A 16,206-nucleotide genomic window follows, 5' to 3' on the forward strand; every position below is an offset into this window, starting at 1 on the left:
AAAGAGAAGAGAGACGAGAGAGAGAAGAACGAGAAAGAGAGAGAGAAGAACGAGACAGGCAAGAACGACAGGACAAAGAGGAAAGAGAGAGACAACATGAACTAGAAGTTTTGCGATTAGGCGGTGGTCGGAGGCAAACGACGGACACCAGTGGTTTCGATCCGGTAAGAAACATTAAAATGGTCCCCAAATTCCATGAGAAGGAAGTGTCAAAATTCTTTGCAGCCTTCGAGAAAGTCGCTGCCTCTTTGGAGTGGCCAAGGGAGAATTGGGCCATCATGATACAGTCAGTCTTGACTGGGAAGGCCCAAATTGCCTACTCTACGTTATCCCTTGACGACTCCAGCGATTATGACAAGGTGAAGAAAGTTGTGCTCATGGCGTACCAATTGGTACCTGAGGCTTATAGGCAAAAGTTCAGAAACCTGAAGAAGACCTCAGAGCACACTTTTACCGAATTCGCCACGATCAAGGAGCGACTTTTCCAGGAATGGTGTGCCTCTCGGAAGGTGGAGACCAGGGAAGACCTCGAACAGCTGATTCTGCTCGAGGACTTCAAGGATTGTTTGTCTGGAGACCTCAAGACGTACTTGGAGGAACAGCAGGTAGAGACCTTGAGTGCAGCAGCCACCATGGCTGAAGAGTATATCCTGACTCATAGGCCGTCTGCTAAGTACGTCCCGAGGAATTACCAGCGCCGGTTTGATAGACCTCACGACGAAGAAGAAGAAAGACCCGTCCCACGAAGCGCTAAGAAGACGCCCCCAAGTAGCCCCCGAAGAACAAGTCCTAGTAGTCCGAAACACCGTAGTCCAAGGAGGAACATGGTGTGCTGGACTTGTGGGCAGAAAGGGCACATAGCTGCTAGGTGCCGAGGCAGAAGAGGTGGCAGCGCACGAAGGGAGGTGATGTTGATGAGCTGTGTTACATCACCAGTAGGAAACCAGTCTACGACGACGCGGGAAGGACCAAGTTTGTTGGCCCCTCACACTTCAACCGGGTATGTAACGAGTGATCATACTGGTAGATCAATTGTAGTGCTCAGAGATAGTGGAGCAGCCCAGTCCCTGATCGTGAAGAGCTCGTTACCCGAGGGAGTAAGTGTGGATGGGAGACCAGAGGTTGTCCTGGTTGGGTTTCCTAGGACGCAGTACATCGCCCCCTTAGTGCCAGTACATCTTGACTCGCCTTATTTCAGCGGCACATGTGCGTTGGCAGTAGTCGATACCCTCCCTGTGGCTGGGATTGACGTGGTACTAGCCAACGACTTGGTGACCGATTGGAGCATCAATCTTCCCAAGATTGTGGACGAGTCTACCAGAACAGCAAGGTCGGAGGTGTCTACAGGCAATGGTAATGTCCAGGTAAAGACAGACCCGGATGTAACTATGTTTAATTTGTCCTCTCGCCTACAGATTGAGAGCGTTCTAGCAGTGTCTCCTGATTCTCTCGACAAGGAACATGAAGTTAAGAAGGCAGAGGTACCTGAGCACGAAGAGAGGCCTTGTGTGCAGGCACCCACAGATACCAACGAGTCTGGAGCGAAGGCGGATGTGTACTTGCGGTATGGCAAGGTACAGCGTGTATTGAACCAGCCAGAGATTCCCCAGACTTCAGAGGTATGTGAGGTGTGTTCAAAAGGTCTAGTGCCCTCTTCGGTCCAAGCCAGGCTAGTGGATGTTGCCGGCTATGGACATAACTGGCTCAGGAAGCATATCCCTCAATTGACCCCATGTTTCTTAGCAGTATTTTGTTTTGTTCTCCTATGTGCTCTCTGTGTTCTCAGTAAGGATCAGTGGACGACCCGAAGGATGATGGCTCCCGTGAACATCGAGAAGAGGTCCCTGGGATTAGAGATTTGCACTGCAAGTGTTGCAGTTGAAGAAGTTAAGAAGGCAGAGGTACCTGAGCACGAAGAGAGGCCTTGTGTGCAGGCACCCACAGATACCAACGAGTCTGGAGCGAAGGCGGATGTGTACTTGCGGTATGGCAAGGTACAGCGTGTATTGAACCAGCCAGAGATTCCCCAGACTTCAGAGGTATGTGAGGTGTGTTCAAAAGGTCTAGTGCCCTCTTCGGTCCAAGCCAGGCTAGTGGATGTTGCCGGCTATGGACATAACTGGCTCAGGAAGCATATCCCTCAATTGACCCCATGTTTCTTAGCAGTATTTTGTTTTGTTCTCCTATGTGCTCTCTGTGTTCTCAGTAAGGATCAGTGGACGACCCGAAGGATGATGGCTCCCGTGAACATCGAGAAGAGGTCCCTGGGATTAGAGATTTGCACTGCAAGTGTTGCAGTTGAAGAAGGGACCTGGGAGGTAATAGATGATACAGGAGGTACGATATGTGATAATGTGAGTGACTGTTTCCGACAGGTTGACACCCCCCGCGTGACTGCTGAGCCTCAACACAGCGTTATACGGAACGTTGGTCGACCTGACGGGGGCAGAGCGAATGCCATCTTCGGTGAGCAAGCAGCCCTGTTGGAACTAGGTGTGGGCCTAGTAGAGGAGTGTATAGTAAGTACTGACTTGCCCATTGTCGCTATCACTCTGAATTATCAGACCCCTGTATTCCAGGTTCCTGTCTCCCTGAAGGACCATCGGACCGGTACCAGAAATGCCGTCTGTGATCAGCCGTCATCGGTGCCTCGACGCAGAGAAATGTCGAGTCACCCCAGATCGTGTCTACACGGATCCTTACTAGAGAGGTGTGAAATGATGCCCCTGCTTGACATCGCAGTGGAGATGTGGGAGACGTGGAAGGTTACGTCAGGCAGATCATTGCCTTCTATCTGCAAGTTCCCGTTGTGCCGGAAATGGCTGGTAGAAAAGTTCTGTGGACAAGACAGCCTCATCACTCCAGTTCATAGTATAAGTAAGTCCATTTGGAGTTGTGTCGCCCTGCTAATTTGGTTTGTGTTTTTTATAGAACCCCAAACCAAATTCTTTTTGGTGGGGAGGTGTTACGAACCCGGATCCAGCGTCCAGGCCGGGAGCAGTGACAAACACGCCATCTGTGGGTCAGCTCCCGAAACCCCCTTCAAGCGAACGACGACACCTAGTGAGGACAGCGTGTACTGGCCTCGAGGACCAGTTTCTAGTCTGGTTCAGCGCTCAACACCGCCGCTCCTGACCTCTGGTGAGGTGGTGCTCCGACGACGGCGCCATCTATGGACTGGATAAGTCAGGTGTTTGCGCCCGCCACCGTAAGTGAGGAGTATTAGTGTCCCGGTTATTAATGACGTGTCTGCTTACAGAGCCGACCTGGGACCACTGTGTTGAAGGTGGAGTCAGTCTACCCGAGGCAGCCAGTCTCCATACAGTGAAGTTTGCTGCAGCTTTTGTGACGTCGTCCCCCCGGAAGAACACTGTGGTGTGTTAGCCTGCCATTGGAGTGGCAGTTAAAGGATTTACCCGGGACCGACGGTTGGAGACGATAATCCACTGGGGTATTGAGGACAGGAGGGTGATTGGTGATATCACACGAGACTCCTGTCTAGGGCGTACCCCTTTTATCGTCCGTGGAGTGGCCGTACCAGCCTTGGTGGCTCAGTACCTGCCAGCAGACCTGCTGGACGTGTGGTTGACGGCCTCCACGACGGTGCCCCCAGTGGACCTGTGTTGTGGCTGACCTGTGGCCAGGGTAGACTCGGCGTTCTCAGAGGACACGTCTTGAGGCCACGAAGAAAGCACCGCGGACTCAGCACCTAGCTTCGAGGATCCATAGTCTCCAGCAGAAGACTACAGTGTTGATCCCCTTTGTAAAGTGTTAATACCCCTCCCCCTTGTGTACGTTTTACTTTTATATATTTAAATGGTGATGGTTATATTATATTATATTAAGTTCTTAACTTTCTTTCCCTACTCCCTTTTAAGTTACTTGCGTCACGGATCTCATCCCTTAATAGCCACTACTGGCTTGGGAACGGATATCTATATCTGACTCTAACAACATCAGAGTGAGAACCCCGTTGCGTCCCGAGAGGGCCGTAACAGTATCAAAGCCGAGGAAGAAAAAAATATTGTTTAAAATAGGTGGTAAAAGAACTGTAAATTATCTGAACATAGCAAAAATCATAGTGTTGATTTTAAACATTACTGGACAATGATTTATTATTTTGTCCAGTAATTGTCCATTGTCCAGTAATATAACATTACTGGACAATGATTTACTGATTGATGATTTAGTAGTTGGGGTGTTGATAACCAGTGGTGATGATGGTGATGGTGGCTAAAGTCGAGGGGTGCTTGGGATATATATAGCTGAGCGGAAAGGGTTTAAATATTTGGGAGAGAGAGAGAGAGAGAGAGAGGTGACATCATATTTTAAAGGATGTGGTAACGTCAGATGATAACAAAACTTGTCCAGAGTATATAAACAGATGACTGTTACAGCTTAACCAGCACTACACAACAAGCCTTTGACTGACTATAAAGCTTATCCATCTTTACAACTGAAGAGTTGCTCACTTGAAACATAAGTATGTTTTTTTTTTTTTTTTTTTTTTTAATTTTGTCATTGTTTATTGTTTGAGTCTTTATTTGGTTCATTTTGAAACATAAGGTATATTTTAAAAACTTTTTGTTTAATTTTTTGTATCACTATTTAATTCTTTAGAAAGGATTGTTTTAATAATTCTAGGCTTTGGTTCTGTATCAGACGTTTTTGTTAATTAATTTTATAAATATTTAGGATAACGATTTAACTGATTTTGTTTTTTCGCAGATGAAAGAAGTCTCTCAACATCGCTGTCGTCGTTCACGTCGATCGAAGAATGATAAATATCTTCTACCCCAGAAAATAAAAAGAGAGGATGCCCAGAGGTATGGACAACTTGGTAACAAAAATTGTGGCCCACATATGAACCCCTATAGATGGATGGTTGGTTTTAATACTGAAGAAAAGAAAGGAAGGATCTTAAGGAGCAAACCATGTTCTTATATATGCACCTTATTTATCACATTCGATCCATTTAATCCACATGAAGATGGACTATTAGACTGGGATATTAACATTGAGATAGAACGTAATTTAAATACATCCTGCCTTGAAATTCAATTTGAAGGCAAGGATTCAGAATGTGATTTTGTGGATCTGAGAGGACATTTTGGACTAACTGATCTCAAGGAGATATTTAAAAGAATAATATATATTCTCCCAGAAGTCGAGCTATCCAAAATATTCAAAATAATCCCATCCTTTAAAGATGAAAAGGTTTTAAAGCATACTGAAAAGATTAAAAGTCTTTTCACAATTGAAAAGTATAGGTGTAGATTTTCAAATTTTTTTAGTGTTCTATTCAAACCTGTTATTGTTACTAAATTGGAGTATTTGCTTGGTAAATAACAGTGTATGTAATTTGGTACTAAGTTGGATTTGTGCTGATTGATTGATGAGGTATGGGGGCAAGAATTGTTTGTCTCCTAATTCATATATCTTATAGGATCTAAGTTGGATTTGTGATGACAGGAAAATATTTATTATTTGTTTGTCGAACTTAATTAAGCTTTGTTTGAATTTTTTTTTTTTATATACCACCACTACAAAAGCTCTAAAGTCCTCCATATTATTGTAAAAAAAAAAAAAGAGAGATAATGTTTACTGAAAAATGAGTAGTAGTATTAAGGGGTAAAGTAAAAGTTGTTCAATTTGTTTATAAATTTATTTATGAAATGGTTATAGAAAGAGCTGCAACTGGTCCAAGTTTCAGCATCACACCCTAAACAGAAAAGGAGAAAAAAAATACACAACGTATTATGCAACGAATTTTCAACATTTTCAAATAATTTCAGGGAACACATGTGTCAACAAAAATATTTCTATAACAATCAGATATTAAATTTAGCACATAATAAAGGATTCTATTGATCAGTTTTATCAAAAGAAGTGTTTAGTGCAATAATGTAATTATTCAAAGTTACCCTTCCAAAAATATACAATATTTGATGTTTAATCAACAAATGGACTTTGGACTAAAATGTCTCAATAGGTTTGTAGAAGCACAAACTCTATAAGGTGTAATTTGCATGTAAATTGATTAATAAATGAAAGCTGAGAAATACCTTGAAGTTGTAAATTACTTACCAGAGTAAAATAAGATCAAAGTAGTCGAGTGTGTCATCGACCGATTTCGTTCATGATTGGCACCCTTGCAGATAGGCATCCATTGAGCAAGGTGTGCAATATCCTGCACATACATATTACCAGACTTCGACTTGTATGACTTACACCAGATGTAGACGGCACTGCCACACCAGCCACAGCATGTAGATGGCACTGCCACACCAGATATAGATGGCACTGCCACACCAGATGTAGACGGCACTGCCACACCAGCCACAGCAGTAGATGTAGATGGCACTGCCACACCAGATGTAGATGGCACTGTCATGGCCGTTCCATACACATCGAGGGGTTGAGGATGTGTGAGGAGGGTCGAAGCGGGGTGTGGCTGCTGCGTCATGCCTCTCACAGCTGAGGCGGGGAGGCCGCCTGTATCTTCACTTGATAATAACCTCCCTTGTGCTACAGCGTCTCTCCTTTCCAGCCAACGACGGCGACCGCGTGTCAAATTGGCTACTCTTGCATTCAGACCCTTCCGTTTATAGTCATTGTGCGCTAGACGCTACAAAAGCGAGATTCCTGGAGCAAAAATGGAGCGCGCATCAACACCCTCCACTCTCAACAGGACACAACATGTGACTGGTAGCTGGCTGCCTCTCCCACCCCCGCGAGGAGACGGTTGCCATTGAGTGTATATTTGTTGTCATATATACAGAGTTATTTCCGACGTTATTACCGAAAAATTGACGTTTAGAACGTACGACGCAATACTCTTTGTCGCGCCACAGCCGCGGGGCACCGGATTCTGCAAAATTACGCATGGAAATGTACCATAAATACTTTAATTTATATCATAACATTCTCGGGTTTGCGCCAAAGTGTTACCAGAACGTTGTAGTATTTTTATAAATTTTTCAAAAAGATTCGATTTTTCCGAATTTTTGTGATGATAAGCCCCCTTAAGAAGATGAAAATATTACATAATATATAATTAATGAATAATGAATAGTTCATTCCCTTTTTTGAAAGGAGAGGGAGTATTCCAAAGTGTAATTTATTTTATGATTGCCGTACAAATTAATTAAATGTTTAAATGGTGGTGAAAGAATATTCATTTTTCTGAAACATATTCTTCATATACCTCTCTCATTCAAACGAAGGAAAGGGAAACTAAAGTCACTGTTTAATTTTACACAACAAAACATTTATCTTCATCATCAGCATGTCAAAAAAAAATGACAAGAGTAAGGTAATAGTAGTATACAAGACAAAGAATGCAATGAGTTTGTGATTTAAATTTTTACATTGAACGACAATTACATTATTACAATGTGTACTACAATATTGACCTACCTTATGTTAAATGTGGTTAAGAACTTATTACTGTGTCTTTGAAGCTATACAAAAATAATAAAAACATCTCGAGCATAAACATTGATATAAAAATTAAATAATAATTTATATTTATAAGAAATAATGTCCGTCTACGATGACATAACCATGGCACAACTAGCCAGATTAAGAAGACCATGGAGAACTTTTATATCTTAGATTAAATACGACAATGAAATAACAAGAATGATATATCTATATTATGCCGATAGACTTGATATTACTCTGGAATTACATTGCAATGTACCACCACCAATGGTACATCGTGTGCATAAAACATACAGTGTATCAATAACGCCCGTAACTCTTTATTCGATAAAATTTTGGATGGGAACGAATAAAAAAGGGTATCCCGTGGCATCACAATTGCAATTTATAATGCGAGTTATGGTAACTGACAGGAAAACGGGAAAATATTATTATTTGTTTGTAGAACTTATCACTAACCGCGACGAACGGCGTTCTGACGATGATACAAGCGTCTAACGAAGAAAGAGAAGCTCTGAAAGAGATGATGAGAGCCGATGGAATAAGAATCCCTTTATCATCATCATCATCATCATCTTATTCATATAATAAAGTTTGTCAAACTGCAAAAGAGAAGCTTTTGAGATTGAAACGATATTTCAATCGACATTATTACTTTAGGTATATGATGTTCGACAATATACAGTGGGAATTAACCAGAGATGCTATTGCTTTCGAAGCCTGGTTATATGGCCAAGAATGGTCTGAATACGCTCATGAAAAGAGAATTCAACACGAAAAATATTGCTTGTTCAACGACAGAGAGTTTCAACTAACAAAGTTGCACATGAAACCCAGTTTTAAGTTTTTTTTTAGAAGGTTCGTGGATATGTATGACTGTGGGAAAATTGGTTACACCATACTTTGGAATAAGGACACTACTACCACATATCGGGTATTTAGCGATTGTGAGGAAGAATACTCTGAAATTTTTTGTGGTACTGATCATTTATTAAATCACGTCGACAGAGTGTATCATGTGAATCAATTTGGTAACTGGTGGCATGATGATGGTGATGGAAGAAACATGAAACCATGTGTGAATTCATATGGTGAACTAATTGCACGCATGCATGTGAAAAATTATGGAAAAATTTATTTCGAAATGATCATAGTAACTTATAGCACCCCATTCGACGTACTATCTGAATGTATTCTTTTTCTAACCCGAGATCACAAACTCTTTGTGGATATTATTCAAACGGGGAACAAGGATGAAATTTATAGTTTTATCGTTCGAGACGAGGGTTTATCAACATCTCCGCACAAATATGACAATCGTTTACGAGCTATATGTACTCGGGCAGTTACAAGTTATTTTTTGGATGTTAGAACAACAGAATGGGGTTGGACAGCGGCCACTCTGTGCGAAGAAATGGTTTCCACCCTCCAGATCCCGGATTCCTTTAAATATCAATTTATCGATGATGAACTTAAATGGAGTCTAATGGTTAGTTCCTGGAAGAGAGCCGTGGAAGATTTGACATTAGATGATAATATAGCTGAACGGAGCAAGGCTGCATTTATGGCTAAATCACAAAAACTGGATAAATTGATAGATGAAAAAATAGCCGTCACACTGGAGTACTTGAGCCAGCAGGGATGTCTTGATGAGTTGGATATATATACATTATTTTATGCTTCTTTAGTAAAAGATCCTATTATAAACTTGGATTATGCTTCTTTGGCCATAATATGGGGAACCATTAAAGAACAATAAATGAGGGCGCTGAGGCATCTTCCCGCTCTCACAGTAGGGAAGGAGGGGAAGGGGGGGGGGGGCATCTTCCCGCTCTCTCAGTAGGGAGGTGAAATATTGTATGGGTGTATTCCTGTCCGTGGTGGTTCCCTATTTACTACCGAGTGAACAGGAGCACCAGGGTGAAAGAAAATGACCATTTGTTTCTGCTTTTTTTTCTGGGGATCAAACCCGGGCCCTTAGGACTACCACCCTAGAGCGCTGTCCACTCAGCTGCCAGGCCCTGTGTACTCGCCTAATTTTGCTTACCTTGCGGGGGTTGAGCTCTGACTCTTTGGTCCCGCCTCTCAACTGTCAATCAACTGGTGTACAGATTCCTGAGCCTATTGGGCTCTATCATATCTACATTTGAAACTGTGTATGGAGTCAGCCTCCACCACACCACTACCTAGTCCATTCCATCCGTTAACTACTGACATTGAAAAAGTTCTTTCTAACGTCCCTGTGGCTCATGTGGGTACTCAATACCCACCTGTGTTCCCTTGTGTGTGTACCACCCATGTTAAATAATTCATCCTTTTCTACCTTATCAATTCCCCGTGTGCGTGTGTGCGGTAGACACGCTTTGCCCGCAGATAGTATCAGTTAAGCCTTTCCAGGAGTAAAGAGATTGAAAAGCTTGCAAGCCCTTTTACCGGGAGAAGCCAACGTGTTTTGCTCGAGTGTTCGTGTCTTGAGGAAACACGGTCGCGTCGCCGCCTGGTTGATTATGCTTGAGGAAGGCAGGTATCAAGCAGGAGAGAAGGAAGGAGGTGGGTAGGTGGGGAGGTGTTAGGGGTGAGGTAATGTGCAGTATCTCCCTCCTTGCCTTCTACTCTCATCCCTCCCAGCCTATGTAGAAAAAAATCACTCAACCAACGTTACCAGGTTTTTGTAACATACACACATTGAGGAGCATTGGGCAACTCAATTCATACATTTTGTATGGTTTAGTGACGCTGACGACCACTGCTATTTAATGAAACTCGTTCACGTGTCTAAAACAGTGGTGACATATTTATTGGGATTGTGTAAGAGACACAAAGCACTGTGTAGTATTTTAAACTATTTTACTGAATTGATTATGTTATAAAATACTTGTTTATTATTCTTATAATAAATAAATCTTGAAGTTGGGAGCAAATGCTAAAAGTATAAATAAAAACCATTGATGAATCTTAGTAATGTAATAATGCTCAACCAATTAATTCACATATTTCTTTCCATTAGAAAGGGAACTTAAGTGACTGACTGGACTCTGGCCAATGGTAGATTTAACCAGTTCAGTTATCATTTTCTGCACTTCAGAGTTACCTACTTCTTCCATTAATCACAAGGTAACATTTTGTAAATGATCCACACTATCTTTAGTTAGCACCTTAATAACAGTTATATGGATAGTTAATTTATATTGGGGATATTTGTATATTAATTTTATTTAACAGTTCTAAAGTTATATATATAGAAATAGAAATTTAGTAGCCACACTCATACTAACATTCGGAATATTCAGCTGCACAAAGCTTTTAAAAAACCATTTTATCAATGTTTCCCTTTAAATCTTTTATATCTTCGATTACATCAAGTTCCCAAATAGAAAAATATTTAGACAAAGAAAAGTCTTATCTTATAAATATTACTTTAGAACCATGTATAATTAAATTAAAGCCATTTCTTAAACACAATATTGTAATTGTAAATGTTTATGCTATAAAAATATGGATGGGATCTACTCGAAAAAGATATCCTGCGGCATCCCAAATACAATTTATACTGCGAGTCGTAGTTAAGGAGCATGAAAGATATTGTTCTTATATGTTTGTGGAACTCTTCTCTAACATTGACCAAAGAAGCATCATGTTCTATGATCATAGTTTTAAGTACGATCATTACTTAAAATGGTCTATCACGGGATATAGGTCCTACGCCAAAGATCCTTCCATATTTCTGATGACGATACAAGCTTCCAATCAGGAACGAGAAGCTCTGAGAGAGATAATGATAGCAGACGGAATATCGATTCCATCGCCATGTAGCAAAGTTGATCAGGGTGCGCTGAAAAGGCTTATGTCCCTCAAAAAATATTTGAATCGGCATTATTATTTTAGGTACATGATGTTTAAAAATATACGTTGGGAATTAACCAGAGATTTGAGAGCTTACGAAGCATGGTTGAAAAATACAAGCATTGATGACAGGATGAAACAACATAGACCCTATTGTTTACATAAAAAATTTGGTTGTAACGACCCTCGTGAAGATATAATTTATAGGGACCCCAACTATAAAATTAGATCTCATTTAGGGGTACCCGAATATTGTGATAAATGGCCTAAAAATTATACATTTCGGGTTTTCAGTGATGGTGATAAAAAGTGTGATGATATATGTTGTATTAACATAGGAAAGCTTGACAGAATTTATCATTTAAATTCTGCGAAGAGAGAATTAATTGCTCGAATAGTGGCGAAAGACTATGGATCCTTTTATGTAGAAAGGGTAAACCGCGTACTTTTCATAACCCGAAATCCCCATCTCTTTATAGACCTCATTCAAACGGGGGAAAAGGAAGAAATCTGTCGTTTTATTATAGAAGACGGTTTATCATCATCATCATCATCATCACCACCACCTCCATGTAAAAACACCTACAAGCCAAATAGTTTGCAGGCAATGTGCGTCAATCAATTTGTGAATTCCTTTTTGGATATTAATAGAATGGGATATTGGACCATGGCCTGCTTACGTAGAACAATCAACACCAACCCTAATATTCCTCATTTTTTAAAACGCCAAATAATCAATGAAGTTCAACGGAATCTAATGATTAGATCATGGGAAAGAGCAGTAGCAGATGAAACAACTACTGAACTTTTATTTCAAACACACTACAGAGCCCGAGATGAGATGCACTATCTTTGTTAGCACCTTAATAACAGTTATATGGGTAGTTAATTTATATTGTGGATATTTAGCCAAATTTACCTATTTTTTTTTTTACATGATTCATGCTATTATTGACTAATTTATATTATTAATACATATATTCATTTTATTTAACAGTTCTAAAGTTATATATATAGAAATAGAAATTTAGTAGCCACACTCCTACTAACATTCGGAATATTCAGCTGCACAAAGCTTTTAAAAAAACATTTTATCAATGTTTCCCTTTAAATCTTTTTCATCTTCGATTACATCAAGTTCCCAAATAGAAGAATATTTAGACAAAGATAATTCTTATCTTTTAAATATTACTTTAGAACCATGTATAATTAAATTAAAGCCATTTCTTAGACACAATAATGTAATTGTAAATGTTTATGCTATAAAAATATGGATGGGATCTACTCAAGAAGGATATCCTGCAGCATCCCAATTACAATTTATACTGCGAGTCATAGTTAAGGAGCATGAAAGATATTGTTCTTATATGTTTGTGGAACTCTTCTCTAACATTGACCAAAGAAGCATCATGTTCTGTGGACAGAATTTCCAGGACCCCTGTCATTATGACTTAAAATTGCCTATCACGGGATATAGGTCCTACGCCAAAGATCCTTCCATATTTCTGATGATGATACAAGCTTCCAATCAGGAACAAGAAGCTCTGAGAGAGATGATGATAGCAGATGGAATATCGATTCCATCGCCATGTAGCAAAGTTGATCAGGCTGCGGTCAAAAGGCTTATGTCCCTCAAACAATATTTGAATCGGCATTATTATTTCAGGCACATGATGTTTAAAAATATACGTTGGGAATTAACCCGAGATTTGAGAGCTTACGAAGCATGGTTGAAAAATACAAAATGGCTTACCTGCATTGATGACAGGATGAAACAACATAGACCCTATTGTTTACATAAAAAATTTGGTTGTAACGACCCTCGTGAAGATATAATTTATAGGGACCCCAACTATGAACGTCAATGTAATTCTTTTTTTTTTTTACCCAAATATTGTGATAAATGGTCTAAAAATTATACATTTCGGGTTTTCAGTGATGGTGATGAAAAGTGTGATGATATATGTTGTATTAGGCTACGAAATCTTGACCGAATTTATCATTTAAATTCGGCGAAGAGCGAATTAATTGCTCAAATAGTGGTGAAAGAATACGGATCATTTTATGTAGAAATGGTATACCACGTACTTTTCATAACCCGAAATCCCCATCTCTTTATGGTCATCATTCAAACGGGAGAAAAGGAAGAAATCTGTCGTTTTATTATAGAAGACGAAGGTTTATCATCATCATCATCATCACCACCACCTCCAAATAGTTTGCAGGCAATGTGCGTCAATCAATTTGTGAATTCCTTTTTGGATATTAATAATTGGACCGTGGCCTGCTTACGTACAGCAATCAACACCATTCGTAATATTCCTTCTTTTTTAAAACGCCAATTAATCAACGAAGTTCAACGGAATCTAATGATTAGATCGTGGGAAAGAGCAGTGGCAGAAGAACCAACTATTGGACTTTTATTTTACTGAATTGATTATGTTATAAAATATATATGTTTATTATTATTCTAATAAATAAATCTAAAGTTGGAAGCAAATGCTAAAAGTATAAATAAAAACTATTGATGAATCTTAATAATGTAATAATGCCCAATCAATTAATTCACATATCATTCTTTACATTAGATAGGGAACTTAAGTGACTGACTGGACTCTGGCCGATGATAGATTTAACCAGTTCAGTTATCATTTTCTGTATTTCAGAGTTTTACGTACTTCTTCCGTTAGTCGCAAGGCAACATTTTGTAAATGATCCACACTATCTTGAAGCCTCGATAATTTAGTTAGCAACTCAATACCAGTTATAAGGGTGGTTAATTCATATTTGGGATATTTAGCAAAATCTATTGAAGGTTTCGGTAATCTACCTTTGGTTTCCAGGTAATTAAGACCTATAAAAATATCTGTAACGAATTCGTGGTTCATTGTGTATTGATCCATGTAATCCATCCTATCTGGATAATTAAATTCGTCTAATCCATATGGCCACTTATCACCATTATTACATGATGCCACTATTTTTTTGGTTGCTATGAGTTCATCAGTTGAATAAAAGGTTACTAAAATCTTTCTAAGTTTTGTATTATCATACTTTTTTCTAAAGAATAAAATAAAGTTGATCATTTCATTTACTGATGACGTCATTATGTATTCGCTTTTGGTAAATGAATGGAATAGTTAAGTGAAATTCGAAATTTTTATTACTTATATACTTCTGGCCAAAATTTAATTTCTAATTAGCGACGATAGTTGCTGAAAACTTGTACTTTTGATAATGATTAGTTCCCCTTATTTATACCCTTCGACTACTAAATAGTAGATATATTATAAATACCTTAGGATTGGGATTATCTAATTGTGTTTCTTCTTCTTCTTCTTCTTCTTCTTCTTCTTCTTCTTCTTCTTCTCCTTTGGCTGCACTGCTACAACATGTCTCTAGGAACTGATTAAATTCATATGTGGAAGTTGTATATTGTAAGGCCAGATTCGTCAAATAGGCCAGGTGTTTTTCTTTGAAAAATTGTTTTGATTGAATTACAGTGTTATACTACCAACCATATATTATACTACCATATACATGATAATATTGGTTTCCATTATTAATTTCTACCGGAAATTCAGTAGTTGTTTCATCTGCTACTGCTCTTTCCCAAGATCTAATCATTAGATTCCGTTGAACTTCGTTGATTATTTGGCATTTAAAAAAATGAGGAATATTAGGGTTGGTGTATATTGCTCTACGTAAACAGGCCACGTTCCAATATCCCATTCTATTAATATCCAAAAAGGAATTCACAAATTGATTGACGCACATTGCCTGCAAACTATTTGGCTTGTAGGTGTTTTTACATGGAGGTGGTGGTGATGATGATGATGATGATGATGATGATGATAAACCTTCGTCTTCTATAATAAAACGACAGATTTCTTCCTTTTCTCCCGTTTGAATGAGGTCCATAAAGAGATGGGGATTTCGGGTTATGAAAAGTACGCCTTTTACCTTTTCTACATAAAATGATCCGTATTCTTTCGCCACTATTCGAGCAATTAATTCGTTCTTCGCCGAATTTAAATGATAAATTCGGTCAAGGTTTCCTAGTCTAATACAACATATATCATCACACTTTTTATCACCATCACTGAAAACCCGAAAAATAGAATCTCTATCCCGCCAGTCATTACAATATTTGGGTACCCCCAAATGAGATCTAATTTCATAGTTGGGGTCCCTATAAATTATATCTTGACGAGGCTCGTTATAAAAAGATCCATCATGTAAACAATACGGTCTATGTTGTTTCATCCTGCGATAAACGTAGTTAAGCCATTTTTTATTTTTCAACCATGCTTCGTAATCTCTCACATCTCGGGTTAATTCCCAACGTATATTTTTAAACATCATATACCTAAAATCATAATGCCGATTGAAATATTGTTTGAGGGACATAAGCCTTTTCACCGCAGCCTGATCAACTTTACAAAATGACGATGGAATCGATATTCCGTCTGCTATCATCATCTCTCTCAGAGCTTCTCGTTCCTGATTGGAAGCTTGTATCATCATCAGAAATATGGAAGGATCTTTGGCGTAGGACCTATATCCCGCGATAGGCACTATTAAGTAATCCGGATCATGGGGATACTTGAAATTATGTTCACAGAACATGATGCTTCTTTGGTCAATGTTAGCGAAGATTTCCAAAAACCTATAGGAACAATAAAATTTTCCATCCTCCTCATTTGCGACTCGCAGTATAAATTGTAATTGGGATGCCGCAGGATATCCTTCTTGAGTAGATCCCATCCATATTTTTATAGCATAAACATTTACAATTTGGGGTTTTAATTCTATTTGATTTATAAATGGTTCTAAAATAATATCTATACCATATGAACCATATTTCATGATATATTTCATTATTTGGGAATATGATGTAATCGAAGATGTAAAAGA

Source organism: Procambarus clarkii, chromosome 1, assembly GCF_040958095.1.
Source record: "Procambarus clarkii isolate CNS0578487 chromosome 1, FALCON_Pclarkii_2.0, whole genome shotgun sequence".
Classification (NCBI taxonomy): domain Eukaryota; kingdom Metazoa; phylum Arthropoda; class Malacostraca; order Decapoda; family Cambaridae; genus Procambarus; species Procambarus clarkii.